Genomic DNA, 13,319 nt, shown 5'->3' on the forward strand with positions numbered 1-13,319 from the left:
TTAAATTTGAAATAGTTTTCTCATCCAATTGACACTTGACAACAATACAAGTGTCAAACAACGTGTCAAAAATCAGTGTACAAATAGCAAAGTTCAATCGGTAAGAACCTCGCTACATGTACACTATGGTTTACACTTTACCACGTGACATTATCCTATTGGGCAGTTCAGATTTAAAATAGTTTTCCCAACCAATTGACACTTGAAAACAATGTAAGTGTCAAATAACATGTCAAAAAACATTGTACAAACAGCAAAACTTAATCGATAAGAACCTTGCTACATTTATACTACGGTGCACACACTTAAGTTTACACTTTATCACATTACATTGCCCTGCTGGACATTTTAAATTTCAAACTGTAATCCCATCCAATTGACACCTGACAACAATGTAAGTTTCAAACAATGTGTCAAAAATTAGTGTACAACTAGCAAAGTTCAATCGGCAAGGACCTTGCTACATGTACACTATGGTTTACACTTTAGTTTACACTTTGCCACGTGACATTACCCAGTTGGATATTTTAAATTTCAAACAGTTTCCTCATCCAATTAACACTTGACAACAGTGCAAGTGTCAAACAACGTGTCAAAAATCAGTGTACAAATAACAAAGTTCAATCGGTAAGAACCTTGCTACATATACACTATGGTGTACACTTTAGTTTACACTTTACCACGTGATAATACCCTATTGGACAGTTTAAATTTCAAACATTTTTTGCATCCAATTAACACTTGACAACAATGCAAGTGTCACAAAATGTGTCAAAAATTAGTGTACAAATAGCAAAGTTCAATCGGTAAGGACCTTGCTACATATACACTATGGTGTACACTTTAGTTTACACATTGCCACGTGACATTACCCGGTTGGACAATTAAAATTTCTGACAGTTTTCCCAACCAATTACACTTGACAACAATGAAATGTTTGAAACAACGTGTCAAAAATCAGTGTACATATAACAAAGTTCAATCGATATGAACCTTGCCACATGTACACTATAGTGTACTCACTTTAGTTTACACTTTGCCACATGACATTACCCTGTACGAGAGTGTACATTTCAAAAGGTTATCCCATCCAGTTGACAATTGACAACAATGCAAGTGTCAAATAACGTATCAAAAATTTGAGTACAAATAGCAAAGTTCAATCGGTAAGAATCTTGCGACATGTACACTATGGAGTACACTTTAGTTTACACTTTACCACGGGTCATTACCCTGTTGGACAGTTTAGATTTCAAACAATTTTCCAATCTAATTGACACTTGACCACAATCTAAGTGTCGAACAACGTGTCAAAAATTGATGTACAAATAGCAAAGTTCAACCGGTAAGGACCTTGCTACATGTACACTGTGGTGTACATTTTAGTTTACACTTTGCCACATGAAATTACCCCATTAGACAGTTTAAATTTCAAATAGTTTTCCCATCCAATTGACACTTGACAACAATGCAAGTGTCCAACAACGTGTCAAAAATCAGTGTACAATTAGCAAAGCTCAATCGATAAAAGCTTTGCTACATGTACACTATGGTGTACACACTTTAGTTTACACTTTGCCACATGACATTACCCTGTTGGACAGTTTAAATTGCAAACAATTTTCCCATCCAATTGACACTTGACAACAATGCAAGTGTCAAACAATGTGTTGAAAATCAGTGTGCAAATAGCAAAGTTCAATTGATAAAGACCTTGCGACATGGACACTATGGTGTACACTTTAGTTTACACTTTGCCACGTGACGTTATCCTGCTGGACAATTTAAATTTCAAATAGTTTTCCCAACCAATTGACACTTGACAACAATGCAAGCGTTAAACAAGGGGACAAAAATCAGTGTACAAAAAATAAAGTTCAATCGATACGAACCCTACTACATGTACACGATGGTGTAAACACTTTAGTTTACACTTTGTGATGTGATCCAAGAGCCGAGCCAGAAGAAGGCAAGTGCAAGACGAGACCCGTTGATAATTGAAGATGGACCAATGACGTGATCGAGAGCTAAACAAGTGAAACAAGCGATGGGATTGCTCATTTAAGAAACTATTGATGGAACCATGTTCAGGACTCAAAATGGGACAAGTTTCATGTTCGGGTCGAAGGTCGAAACTAAATAGATCAATGCGTTACAAGCAGCCGAAGAAGAGAGTGGGTAGTATAACCATGTGGCAGCACGGTACGACCATACTACTTGAGGTCGAGAATTCAATGGCAAAAATTCTATTACCATGCGACCGCATGAGTTATAACCGTGCGACAGCATGGTTGATTTCTGGGCACGATTTTCCTTTTTTTCGCGTTTTTCCTTATTTTACTAGAATTTCATTCTTAATCAAACTCCTACAATATTGTACGAATAGTTTAGGGATTTTGTTAGATTATTAGAATTATATTTCCTTTTGACTTCTATTCTAGGGTTTTAGTATAAATAGAAATTTTCATTCAATTGTAAAAGAACCTTTAACATTACTGATATTGAATTAAAGTGAGGCGTATTGTCTTCTCTTCATCATTCTTCATTAAACAATTTCGAACTTATCAAGTGTTAACTTGTGGAATTTAAACAATCGGATTTAATTCTTGGATTGCGTGATCAAGGGGTCTTTCAAGCGTCGTTCTTGTTGGGTTTTTTGGTTTGACTTTCTTTTGGGTTAATCCTAAACTTTGGATTAATTATGCTTTCTTGGGTATGTCAATCTCGTTGTGGGTTTTGTAGTTAACGTTGCTACGGGGTTTGCATCAGTTGGTATCAGAGCTTTGGCTCCAAATTAATTGAAGGTTATATCTTTTCGTTACTTGTTAAGTCCTTTCTTGTTTTCTTCTTTTTTTCCCAATTTCTATTGTCATTCCTCGTGTCATTTGAGTCATTCTTATGTTGTTAAATTATCGTCAATTTCAATTCATTGAGTTGTTGGTAGTTTAATCGTATGTCTTTATAAAAGGGCAAAAAAAATTAATTACTGTTCATCGTACGGTTACTGTTCATCAGTACAGTACATCAAAAAAAATATTGATATTATTATTTCTTGTTTTTACTACCAACACAAAAACAACTCTCGAATTGTGAGATTTGGCTATTCCATTGTGTCAATTCTTCACTTTACTATTGAGTCTATTCACATATTCTTGTCAAAAACAATCATCTATTCCACCTAATTCAATTCCTTGAGTTTCGTGGTTCTGGGTTATTATTCGGTTTGTTGAATTTCGGTAAAACACTTGATTTAGTTCACTTGGTTCTTTGAAGTGCTTGGAGGGAGACTTTGAGTGGTAAGAGGCCGAGTGGTGAGTTTAATAGAGGGAAAAAGCCATATTGAGTGTTTTCGAGTGATATATTTGTGAGGCATATAAATTTGTGTGACATGATGTCGGAAAGGGAAGGTTCTAACTCAAGCAGAAATGGCAATAACAACAATGCATCGGAGGACATGATACAGAGGTTTGAACGGGTACTGGGTGATGTTAGGGAGAAGGTGGATAGGCAAGGGAAATGGATGGTGCAAATAGGTACCACAATCGTTAATCTTAACCGAGAACAAGTGGAGATGTCTAATGCTAGGGGGCCGGGTAGGCGTGAATTTAGGAGAGGAAGGCGGGATGAGTATCGCAGTGATGAGGATGATTTTGATGAAAATGACATTGATATGGGTCGAGTGAGGCATAGGGGTGACAGGATGGAAAGACGGGGTAGAAATAACTTGGGAGATGAAGTAGATGGAAATTTGGGGAGTATTAAAATGACTATTCCACAATCTAAGGGGAGAACCGATCTGGAAGCATATTTAGATTGGGAAAGGAAGGTTGAGATGATTTTTGAGTGCTATAATTATTCGGAGGAGAAAAAGGTAAAATTGGCGGTGCTTGAATTTGTGGATTACGCAATATCTTGGTGGGATCAAGTACTTACATCACGACGTAGGGGTCGAGAAAGGCCAATTAGCACTTGGGATGAGTTGAAGATGTTGATGAGGAGGAGGTTTGTTCCGAGTCACTATTATAGGGAAATCTATCAAAAATTGCAAGGTTTGTACCAAGGATCGAAAAGCATAGAGGATTATCACAAAGAGATGGAAATTCTTATGATTCAGGCTAATGTGGAGGAAGATCGGAAAGCTACTATGGCACGGTTCTTGAATGGGTTAAATCGGGATATTGCAAACATTGTAGAGTTACAACACTATGTGGAAATCAAGGACATGTTACATGTGGCAATGAAGGTCGAGAGGTAATTGAAGAGGAAGGGGATGTCTAGGCAATCGTTGGGTACTTTGAATCCTAATCCAACATGGAAATCGAACTGGGATGACAACAACAAAAATGAGACTGTACCTAGAGGTAAAAATGATTGGTAAAAGGGCAAGGATGAAAACACTTGCAAGCCAATATCAAAACCGGAGGCACAACCGTCGCGCAATCGGGACATCAAATGTTTTAGGTGTTTGGGAACGTGGGCATATTGCTTCTCAATGCCCAAACAAATGGGCGATGGTATTGCGGGATAATGGAGAGATTATGAGTGATAGTGATGACGAGTTTGATGACATGTCGGCGTTGGAAGGTGTTAGTGAAGAAGAAAAAGTTGATGGGTTAGTTGGGGATCTACTAGTTACAAGGCGAGCTCTCACTACTCACATCAAAGCGGATGACTTGGAGTTGCAACGAGAAAACATTTTCCACACTCGATGCCACGTCAACAATACGGTATGTAGTGTTATAATTGATGGTGATAGTTGCACTAATGTAGCTAGCGTATCTCTTGTAGAAAAATTGGGTTTAACATTGTTGAGACACCTGAGACCTCATAAATTGCAATGGCTGAATGAGAGTGGCAAGGTGAGGGTGAATCGAAGGGTGTTACTTAATTTTTCAATTGGGAGTTATAAGGACGAGTTAATGTGTGATGTAGTACCAATGCAAGTGGGACATATTTTATTGGGGCAACCATGGCAATACGATAGGAAGGCTATGCATGATGGATACAAAAATCGATATAGTTTCATTAAGGATAAAAGGACCATTACTCTTGTGCCATTAACATCGGTGCAAGTCTATGAGGACCAATTAAAATTGAGAAGTGAGGAAGAGAGGAGAGCAAGAGTTAGAAAAAAAGAGAGAAAATGTTGAGATAGCCATTAGAGAGAAAAAGAGAGAGCAATCACAAGAGAGAGAAAAAAGAGAGTGCCCCGAAAGAAGAAAGAAAACACAAGTGAATTTCTTTGCAAAAGAGAGTGATTTGAGGAGGGCGGTAGTTGAGAGAAAAGAGATGATCTTGTTCGTTTATAAGGAATCACTCCTCAATTTTGAGGAAACTAACCCACCCCTCCCTAGTTTGGCTAAGTCTTTGTTGCAGGAATTTGACGATGTATATCTAGAGGATGCACCAAGTGGATTGCCGCCTATTCGAGGCATTGAACATCAAATTGACTTCATACCTAGAGCTATCATTCCAAATCAACCGGCTTATCGGAGTAATCCCGAGGAGACTAAGGAGCATCAAAGGCTAGTGGAGGAGTTGATTAGCAAAGGATACGTGAGGAAAAGCATGAGTTCTTATGCGGTACCGGTTTTGCTTGTGCCAAAAAAGGATGGAACATGGTGAATGTGCGTGGATTGTAGGGCTATCAACAACATAACGGTAAAGTATCGTCACCCTATACCTAGGTTAGATGTCATGCTTGATGAATTACATGGTGCTTGCATATTTTCTAAAATTGATTTAAAAAGCGAGTATCATCAAATTCGTATGCGGGAGGGTGATGAATGGAAAACGGCTTTTAAAACTAAATATGGTTTATATGAATGGTTGGTTATGCTGTTTGGACTTACAAATGCACCTAACACTTTTATGCGCTTAATGAATCATGTTTTACGTGCTTCTATAGGAAAATTTGTTGTAGTTTATTTTGATGACATCTTAATCTATAGCAAAAACCTAGGAAAGCATTTGGAACATTTAAAATATGTGCTAATTATTTTAAAGAAAGAACAACTCTATGCTAATCTTAAGAAATGCACATTTTGTATGGATAAAGTTATATTTCTTGGATTTGTGGTTAGTGCTAATGGGGTAGAAGTAGACGATGAAAAGATAAAAGCTATTAGAGATTGGCCGACACCTAAAAGCATAACGGAAGTTAGAAGTTTTCATGGTTTGGCTAGTTTTTTTAGGCAATTTGTGAAGGATTTTAGCACTATCACTATACCACTCATGGAAGTAGTAAAAAAGATTGTAGGTTTTCATTGGAGTGATGAACAGGAACTTGCATTTAATACTATTAAAGGTAGATTGTGTGAAGAACCTGTTTTGGCATTACCTAACTTTGATAAAACATTCGAGATTGAGTGTGATGCATCAGGCATAGGGATTGGAGCAGTTTTAATGCAGGATTGGAGGCCTATTGCATACTTTAGCGAGAAATTGAGTGGAGCTGCTTTAAATTATCCTACATATGAGAAAGAACTTTATGCACTTGTTCGAGCTTTGGAGACTTGGCAACATTATCTATGGCTGAAGGAGTTCGTAATATACACCGATCATGAGTCACTAAAGCACTTGCGGGGGCAAGGTAAATTGAACAAGATGCATGCACGGTGGATGGAATTCATTGAGACCTTTCTATACGTCATTCGGTATAAACAAGGTAAGGAAAATGTAGTGGCGGATGCGTTGTCGCGAAGGTACTATTGCTAACTACTCTTGATTCTAAGTTACTTGGGTATGAACATATTAAAGAATTGTATGAAAAAGATGTTGAATTTTTGAATATTTATTTGTCATGCATAAAAGGGGCGGTTGATAGGTTCTTTAGGCATGAGGGGTATTTATTTCATGAAAATAGGTTATGTGTTCCTAATTGTTCTATTCGGGAGTGGATAGTAAGGGAGGCACATAGTGGTGGATTGATGGGACACTATGGGGTTCAAAAGACTTTAGATGTATTGAAGGAGCATTTTTATTGGCCTAAGATGAAAAGTGATGTTGAGCGAATTTGTAGTCGATGCATAGGTTGTAAAAAGGCTAAATCTAAGGTTTTACCATAAGGTTTGTACACACCTTTACCTACACCTAATGAGCCTTCGGTTGATATCTCGATGGACTTTTTTTTGGGTTTACCTAGGACTAAGAGAGGTTGGGATTCTATTTTTGTGGTTGTAGATAGGTTCAGCAAAATGGCACATTTTATACCATGTCACAAAACTGACGATGCCACGAACATTGCTGACTTATTCTTTAAAGAGATTGTGCATTTACATGGGGTTCCTAGAAGCATAGTGTCGGATCGGGATGTCAAATTTTTGGGCCACTTTTGGAGAGTTTTGTGGGGTAAGTTAGGTACTAAGTTACTATTTTTCACAACTTATCACCCAAAAATAAATGGGCAGATCGAGGTAGTGAATACGACTATGACACAATTGTTATGCATAGTAATCAATAAAAATTTGAAGAGTTGGGAGGAGTGTCTACCATTTGTTGAATTTGCATACAATCGAGCTGTTCACTCTACTACGTCATATTCTCCATTTGAAATTGTATATGGTTTTAATCCACTAACTCCTTTGGATTTAATTCCTTTACCTGTGAATGAACGTGGTAGTTTAGATGGCAAAAAGAAGGCGGAATTGATTAAGTCGCTCCATGAAAAGGTAAAAGCGCAAATTGAAAACAAAAGTAAGTTGGTTGCATCGCAGGTGAACAAAGGTAGGAAGCGTGTGACATTTGAACCAGGGGATTGGGTTTGGGTGCACTTTAGGAAGGAGCGGTTTCTGGAGCAAAGGAAGTCTAAGTTGCAACCGAGGGGCGATGGTCCATTCCAAGTGATCGAAAAGATAAACGACAATGCTTACAAGTTGGACCTTCCAGGTGAGTACAATGTTTCGGCTACTTTTAATGAATCTGATCTCTCTCTGTTTGATGCAGGTTCAGATTCAAGGACGAATCCTTTTGAAGAGGGAGGGGATAATGTGATCCAAGAGCCGACCCAGAAGAAAGCAAGTGCGAGACGAGACCTGTTGATAATCGAAGGTGGACCAATAACACGATCTAGAGCAAAACAAGTGAAACAAGCGATGAGATTGCTCGTTCAAGAAACTACTGATAGAACCATGTTTAGGACTCAAAATGGGACAAGTTTCGTGTTCGGATTGAAGGCCGAAACTAAATGGATCAATGCGTTACAGCAGCCGAAGAAGAGAGTGGGCAGTATAACCATGCGGCAGCACAGTGCGATCGTACGACATGAGGCCGAGAATTCAATGGCCGAAATTTTATTACCAGGCGACAGCATGGTTGATTTCTGGGCGCGATTTTTCTTTTTTCGCATTTTTTCTTATTTTGCTAGAATTTCATTCTTAATCAAACTCCTACCATATTGGACGAATACTTTAGGGATTTTGTTAGATTATTAGAATTATATTTCCTTTTGACTTCTATTCTAGGGTTTTAGTATAAATAGAAATTTTCATTCAATTGTAAAAAAACCTTTAACATTATTGATATTGAATTAAAGTGAGGCGTATTGTCTTCTCCTCATCATTCTTTATTGAACAATTTCGAACTTATCAAGTGTTAACTTGTGATGTTCAAACAACCGAATCTAATTCTTGGATTTCGTGATCAAGGGGTCTTTCAAGCGTCGTTCTTGTTGGGTTTTTTGGTTTGACTTTCTTTTGGGTTAATCCTAAACTTTCGATTAATTTGGCTTTCTTGGGTTCGTCAATCTCATTGTGGGTTTCATTGTCAACGTTGCTGCGGGTTCACGTCACTTTGCCACGTGAGATTACCATGTTAGACAGTTTAAATTTCAAACAATTTTTCCATCCAATTGACACTTGACAACAACGTAAGCGTCAAACAACGTGTCAAAAATTAGTGTACAAAGAGCAAAGTTCAATCGGGAAGAACTTTGATACATCTACAGTATGTTGTACACTTAAGTTTACACTTTGCCATGTGACATTACCCTGTTGGACAGTTTAAATTTCAATATAATCCCATCCAATTGACACCTAACAACAATGCAAGTTTTAAACAATGTGTCAAATATCAGTGTACAAATAGCAAAGTTCAATCGACAAGAACCTTGCAACGTGTACACTATGGTTTACACTTTGCCACATAACATTAGCCAATTGGATAGTTTAAATTTCAAACAGTTTCCTCATCCAATTGATACTTGACAACAGTGCAAGCGTCAAACAACGTGTCAAAAATCAGTGTACAAATAACAAAGTTCAATCGATAAGAACCTTGCTACATGTACACTATGGTGTACACTTTAGTTTACACTTTACCATGTGACATTACCGTGTTGGACAGTTTAAATTTTAAACATTTTTCGCATCCAGTTGACACTTGACAAAAATGCAAGTGTCACAAAACGTGTCAAAAATCAGTGTACAAATAGCAAAGTTCAATCGGTAAGGACCTTGCTACATGTACACTATGGTGTAAATTTTAGTTTACACATTGCCAAGTGACATTACCCGGTTTGACAATTAAAATTTCTAACAGTTTTCCCAACCAATTACACTTGACAACAATGAAATGTGTCAAACAACGTGTCAAAAATCAGTGTACAAATAACAAAGTTCAATCGATATGAACCTTGCCACCTGTACACTATAGTGTACTCCCTTTAGTTTACACTTTGCCACACGACATTACCCTGTAGGAAAGTGTAACTTTCAAACAGTTATCCCATCCAATTGATAGTTGACAACAATGCAAGTGTCAAACAACGTGTCAAAAATCTGTGTACAAATAGCAAAGTTCAATCGGTAAGAACCTTACGACATGTACACTATGGAGTACACTTTAGTTTACACTTTACCATGGATCATTACCCTATTGGACAGTTTAAATTTCAAACAATTTTCCAATCCAATTGACACTTGACAACAATCTAAGTGTCAAACAACGTGTCGAAAATTGGTGTAAAATAGCAAAGTTCAATCGGTAAGGACCTTACTACATGTACACTATGGTGTACATTTTAGTTTACACTTTCCCACATGAAATTACCCCAATGGATAGTTTAAATTTCAAATAATTTTTCCATCCAATTGACACTTGACAACAATGCAAGTGTCAAATAACGTGTCAAAAATTAGTGTACAAATAGCAAAGCTCGATCGGTAAAAGCCTTGCTACATGTACACTATGGTGTACATACTTCAGTTTACACTTTGCCACATGACATTACCCTGTTGGACAGTTTAAATTTCAAACAGTTTTCTCATCCAATTGACACTTGACAACAATGCAAGTGTCAAACAACGTGTCGAAAATCAGTGTACAAATAGCAAAGTTCAATTGGTAAGGACCTTGCGACATGCACACTATGGTGTACACTTTAGTTTACACTTTCCCACATGACGTTATCCTGTTGGACAATTTAAATTTCAAATAGTTTTCCCAACCAATTGACACTTGACAACGATGCAAGCGTCAAACAAGGGGTCAAAAATCAGTGTACAAAAAATAAAGTTCTATCGATAAGAACCCTGCTACATGTACACTATAGTGTAAACACTTTAGTTTACACTTTGCCACGTGACATTACCATGTTGGATAGTTTAAATTACAAAAGTTTTTCCATCCAATTGACACTTGACAACAACGCAAGTGTCAAACAACGTGTCAAAAATTAGTGTACAAATAGCAAAATTCAATCGGTAAGAACCTTACGACAGGTACACTATGGTGTACACTTTAGTTTGTACTTTGCCACGTGTCAATACCCTGTTAGACTGTTTAAATTTCAAACAGCTTTTCCATCCAATTGACACTTGACAACAATGCACGTGTCGAACAACGTGTCACAAATCAGTGTACATATAGCGAAGTTCAATCGGTAAGAACCTTGCTACATGTACAATATGGTGTACACTTTAGCTCACGCTTTGCCACATCACATTACTCTACTAGACAGTTTAAATTTTATAAGGTTTTCCAATCCAATCGACACTTGACAACAATGCAAGTGTCAAACAATATGTCGAAAATCAGTGTGCAAACCTTGCTAAGCGTACACTATGGTGTACAGTTTATTTTTCACAATGCCACGTGTCATTTCCCTGTTGGCAGTTTAAATTTCAAATAGTTTTCCCTTCCAATTGACATTTGACAACAATGTAAGTGTCAAACAACGTGTCGAAAATTAGTGTACAAATAGCAAAGTTCAGTCGGTAAGGGACCATGCTACATGTGCACTATGGTGTACACTTTTGTTTCCACTTTTCCATGTGACATTACCCTATTGGATAGTTTAAATTTCAAATAGTTTTCCCATCCAATTGACACTTGACAGCAATGCAAGTGTCAAACAACGTGTCGAAAATTAGTGTACAAATAGCAAAGCTCACTCGGTAAAATCCTTGCTACATGTACACTATGGTGTACACACTTTAGTTTACATTTTGCCACATGACATTACCTTGTTGGACAGTTTAATTTCAAACAGTTTTCCTATCCAATTGACACTTGACAACAATGCAAGTGTCAAACAACGTGTCGAAATTCAGTGTACAAATAGCAAAGTTCAATTGGTAAGGACCTTGCGACATGCACACTAAGGTGTACACTTTAGTTTACACTTTGCCACGTGACGTTATCCTGTTGGACAATTTAAATTTCAAATAGTTTCCCCAACCAATTGACACTTGACAACGATGCAAGCATCAAACAAGGGGTCAAAAATCAGTGTACAAAAAATAAAGTTCAATCGATAAAAACCCTGCTACATGTACACTATGGTGTAAACACTTTAGTTTATACTTTACCACGTGACATTACCATGTTGGACAATTTGAATTAAAAACAGTTTTCCAATCCAATTGACACTTGACAACAACGCAAGTGTCAAACAACGTGTCAAAAATTATTATACAAATAGCAAAATTCAACCGGTAAGTACCTTACGACAGGTACACTAGGGTGTACACTTTAGTTTGTACTTTGCCACGTGTCAATACCTAGTTAGATTGTTTAAGTTTCAAGCAGTTTTTCCATCCAGTTGACACTTGACAATAATGTAAGTGTCGAACAATGTGTCAAAAATCAGTATACATATAGCAAAGTTCAATCGGTAAGAATCCTGCTACATGTACAATATGGTGTACACTTTAGTTCACACTTCGCCACGTCACATTACTCTACTAGATAGTTTAAATTTCAAACGGTTTTCCAATCCAATTGACACTTGACATGTGACGCCCCGAACTTACGCTTCGAGGGTCACGTACTAAACATAATAGCTTCTGCCTTTGGTACATGTAAATACTCTTAAATAGAAGTATTACATGTGAAAAACTTATTTTCAACTTGGTAAAATAATTTTTATAAAATTTGGTGGCCGATAAAAGTGCATGTCGACAAGGAATTATGCTTCACATATACGGCCTCAGCACTGTCAAGATTAGTTAGGGCAGCAAGTTTGACAATTTTTATAAATTTCATCCCAACTCCGTTTTCTATGAAATTTGTGGCATTAGAAAGATAATTTCAATTAGTTTTCTAGGATAAAATATGAAAATTTTCCAAGATCATATGGTATAGACGTTTTACTGAAAACAGTGAAGTATTACACAGGAAATCCAGATTGACCTTTAGACGTTAAAACCTTGATAACTCAGGCCATAGTTATCCAAATTGAGTGATTCCTTCGGCCATATTTAGAGGACTCGAAGAGGAAAACAGAAATATTTTTATAATCTCAAATAGACGTTTATATCGTTAGAAATATTGTTTTGAAAATGACTCCAGAAACTGTCTCGTTTCTGCCTTTTGTCTCTTGTAAGGAAAATAAAATGTCTCTTAACATAACATGAAAGATATAATTACAAAATTTACTATTAACACCATAATACATCATGTCATGTTCATATTTTTACATAATACCATAAAAAAAAATAGATGGAAAAACTGTCGTCGAACAAAATACACAATAGAAAACTTTAGGTACAAAACTTCGTTGTCCTTAATCCATCATCGGGTAAGCCAACTAACTTCCATCAATTCAAATGATCATGGATCTGAAAATTTAGCATAACATACTATGAGTATAAGAAATACTCAGTAAGATACCATGCTTGAACTTTTATCATGATAATACTACACAAAGAATACAATCAAACCCATACTTGCATATTCCGGCTTGCCGGTGCCCTTCGGACTTGTCCTAAGGCATAAATAGATATCTAACTTTGTGGACTTGTCCACCATAATCATATTATGGCTTTTCATGCATAACTTAAGCATAAATATTACCATGAAAATCATAACTCTTAAGCATG

Source organism: Olea europaea, unplaced genomic scaffold (assembly GCF_002742605.1).
Source record: "Olea europaea var. sylvestris unplaced genomic scaffold, O_europaea_v1 scaffold102, whole genome shotgun sequence".
NCBI classification, from domain to species: domain Eukaryota; kingdom Viridiplantae; phylum Streptophyta; class Magnoliopsida; order Lamiales; family Oleaceae; genus Olea; species Olea europaea.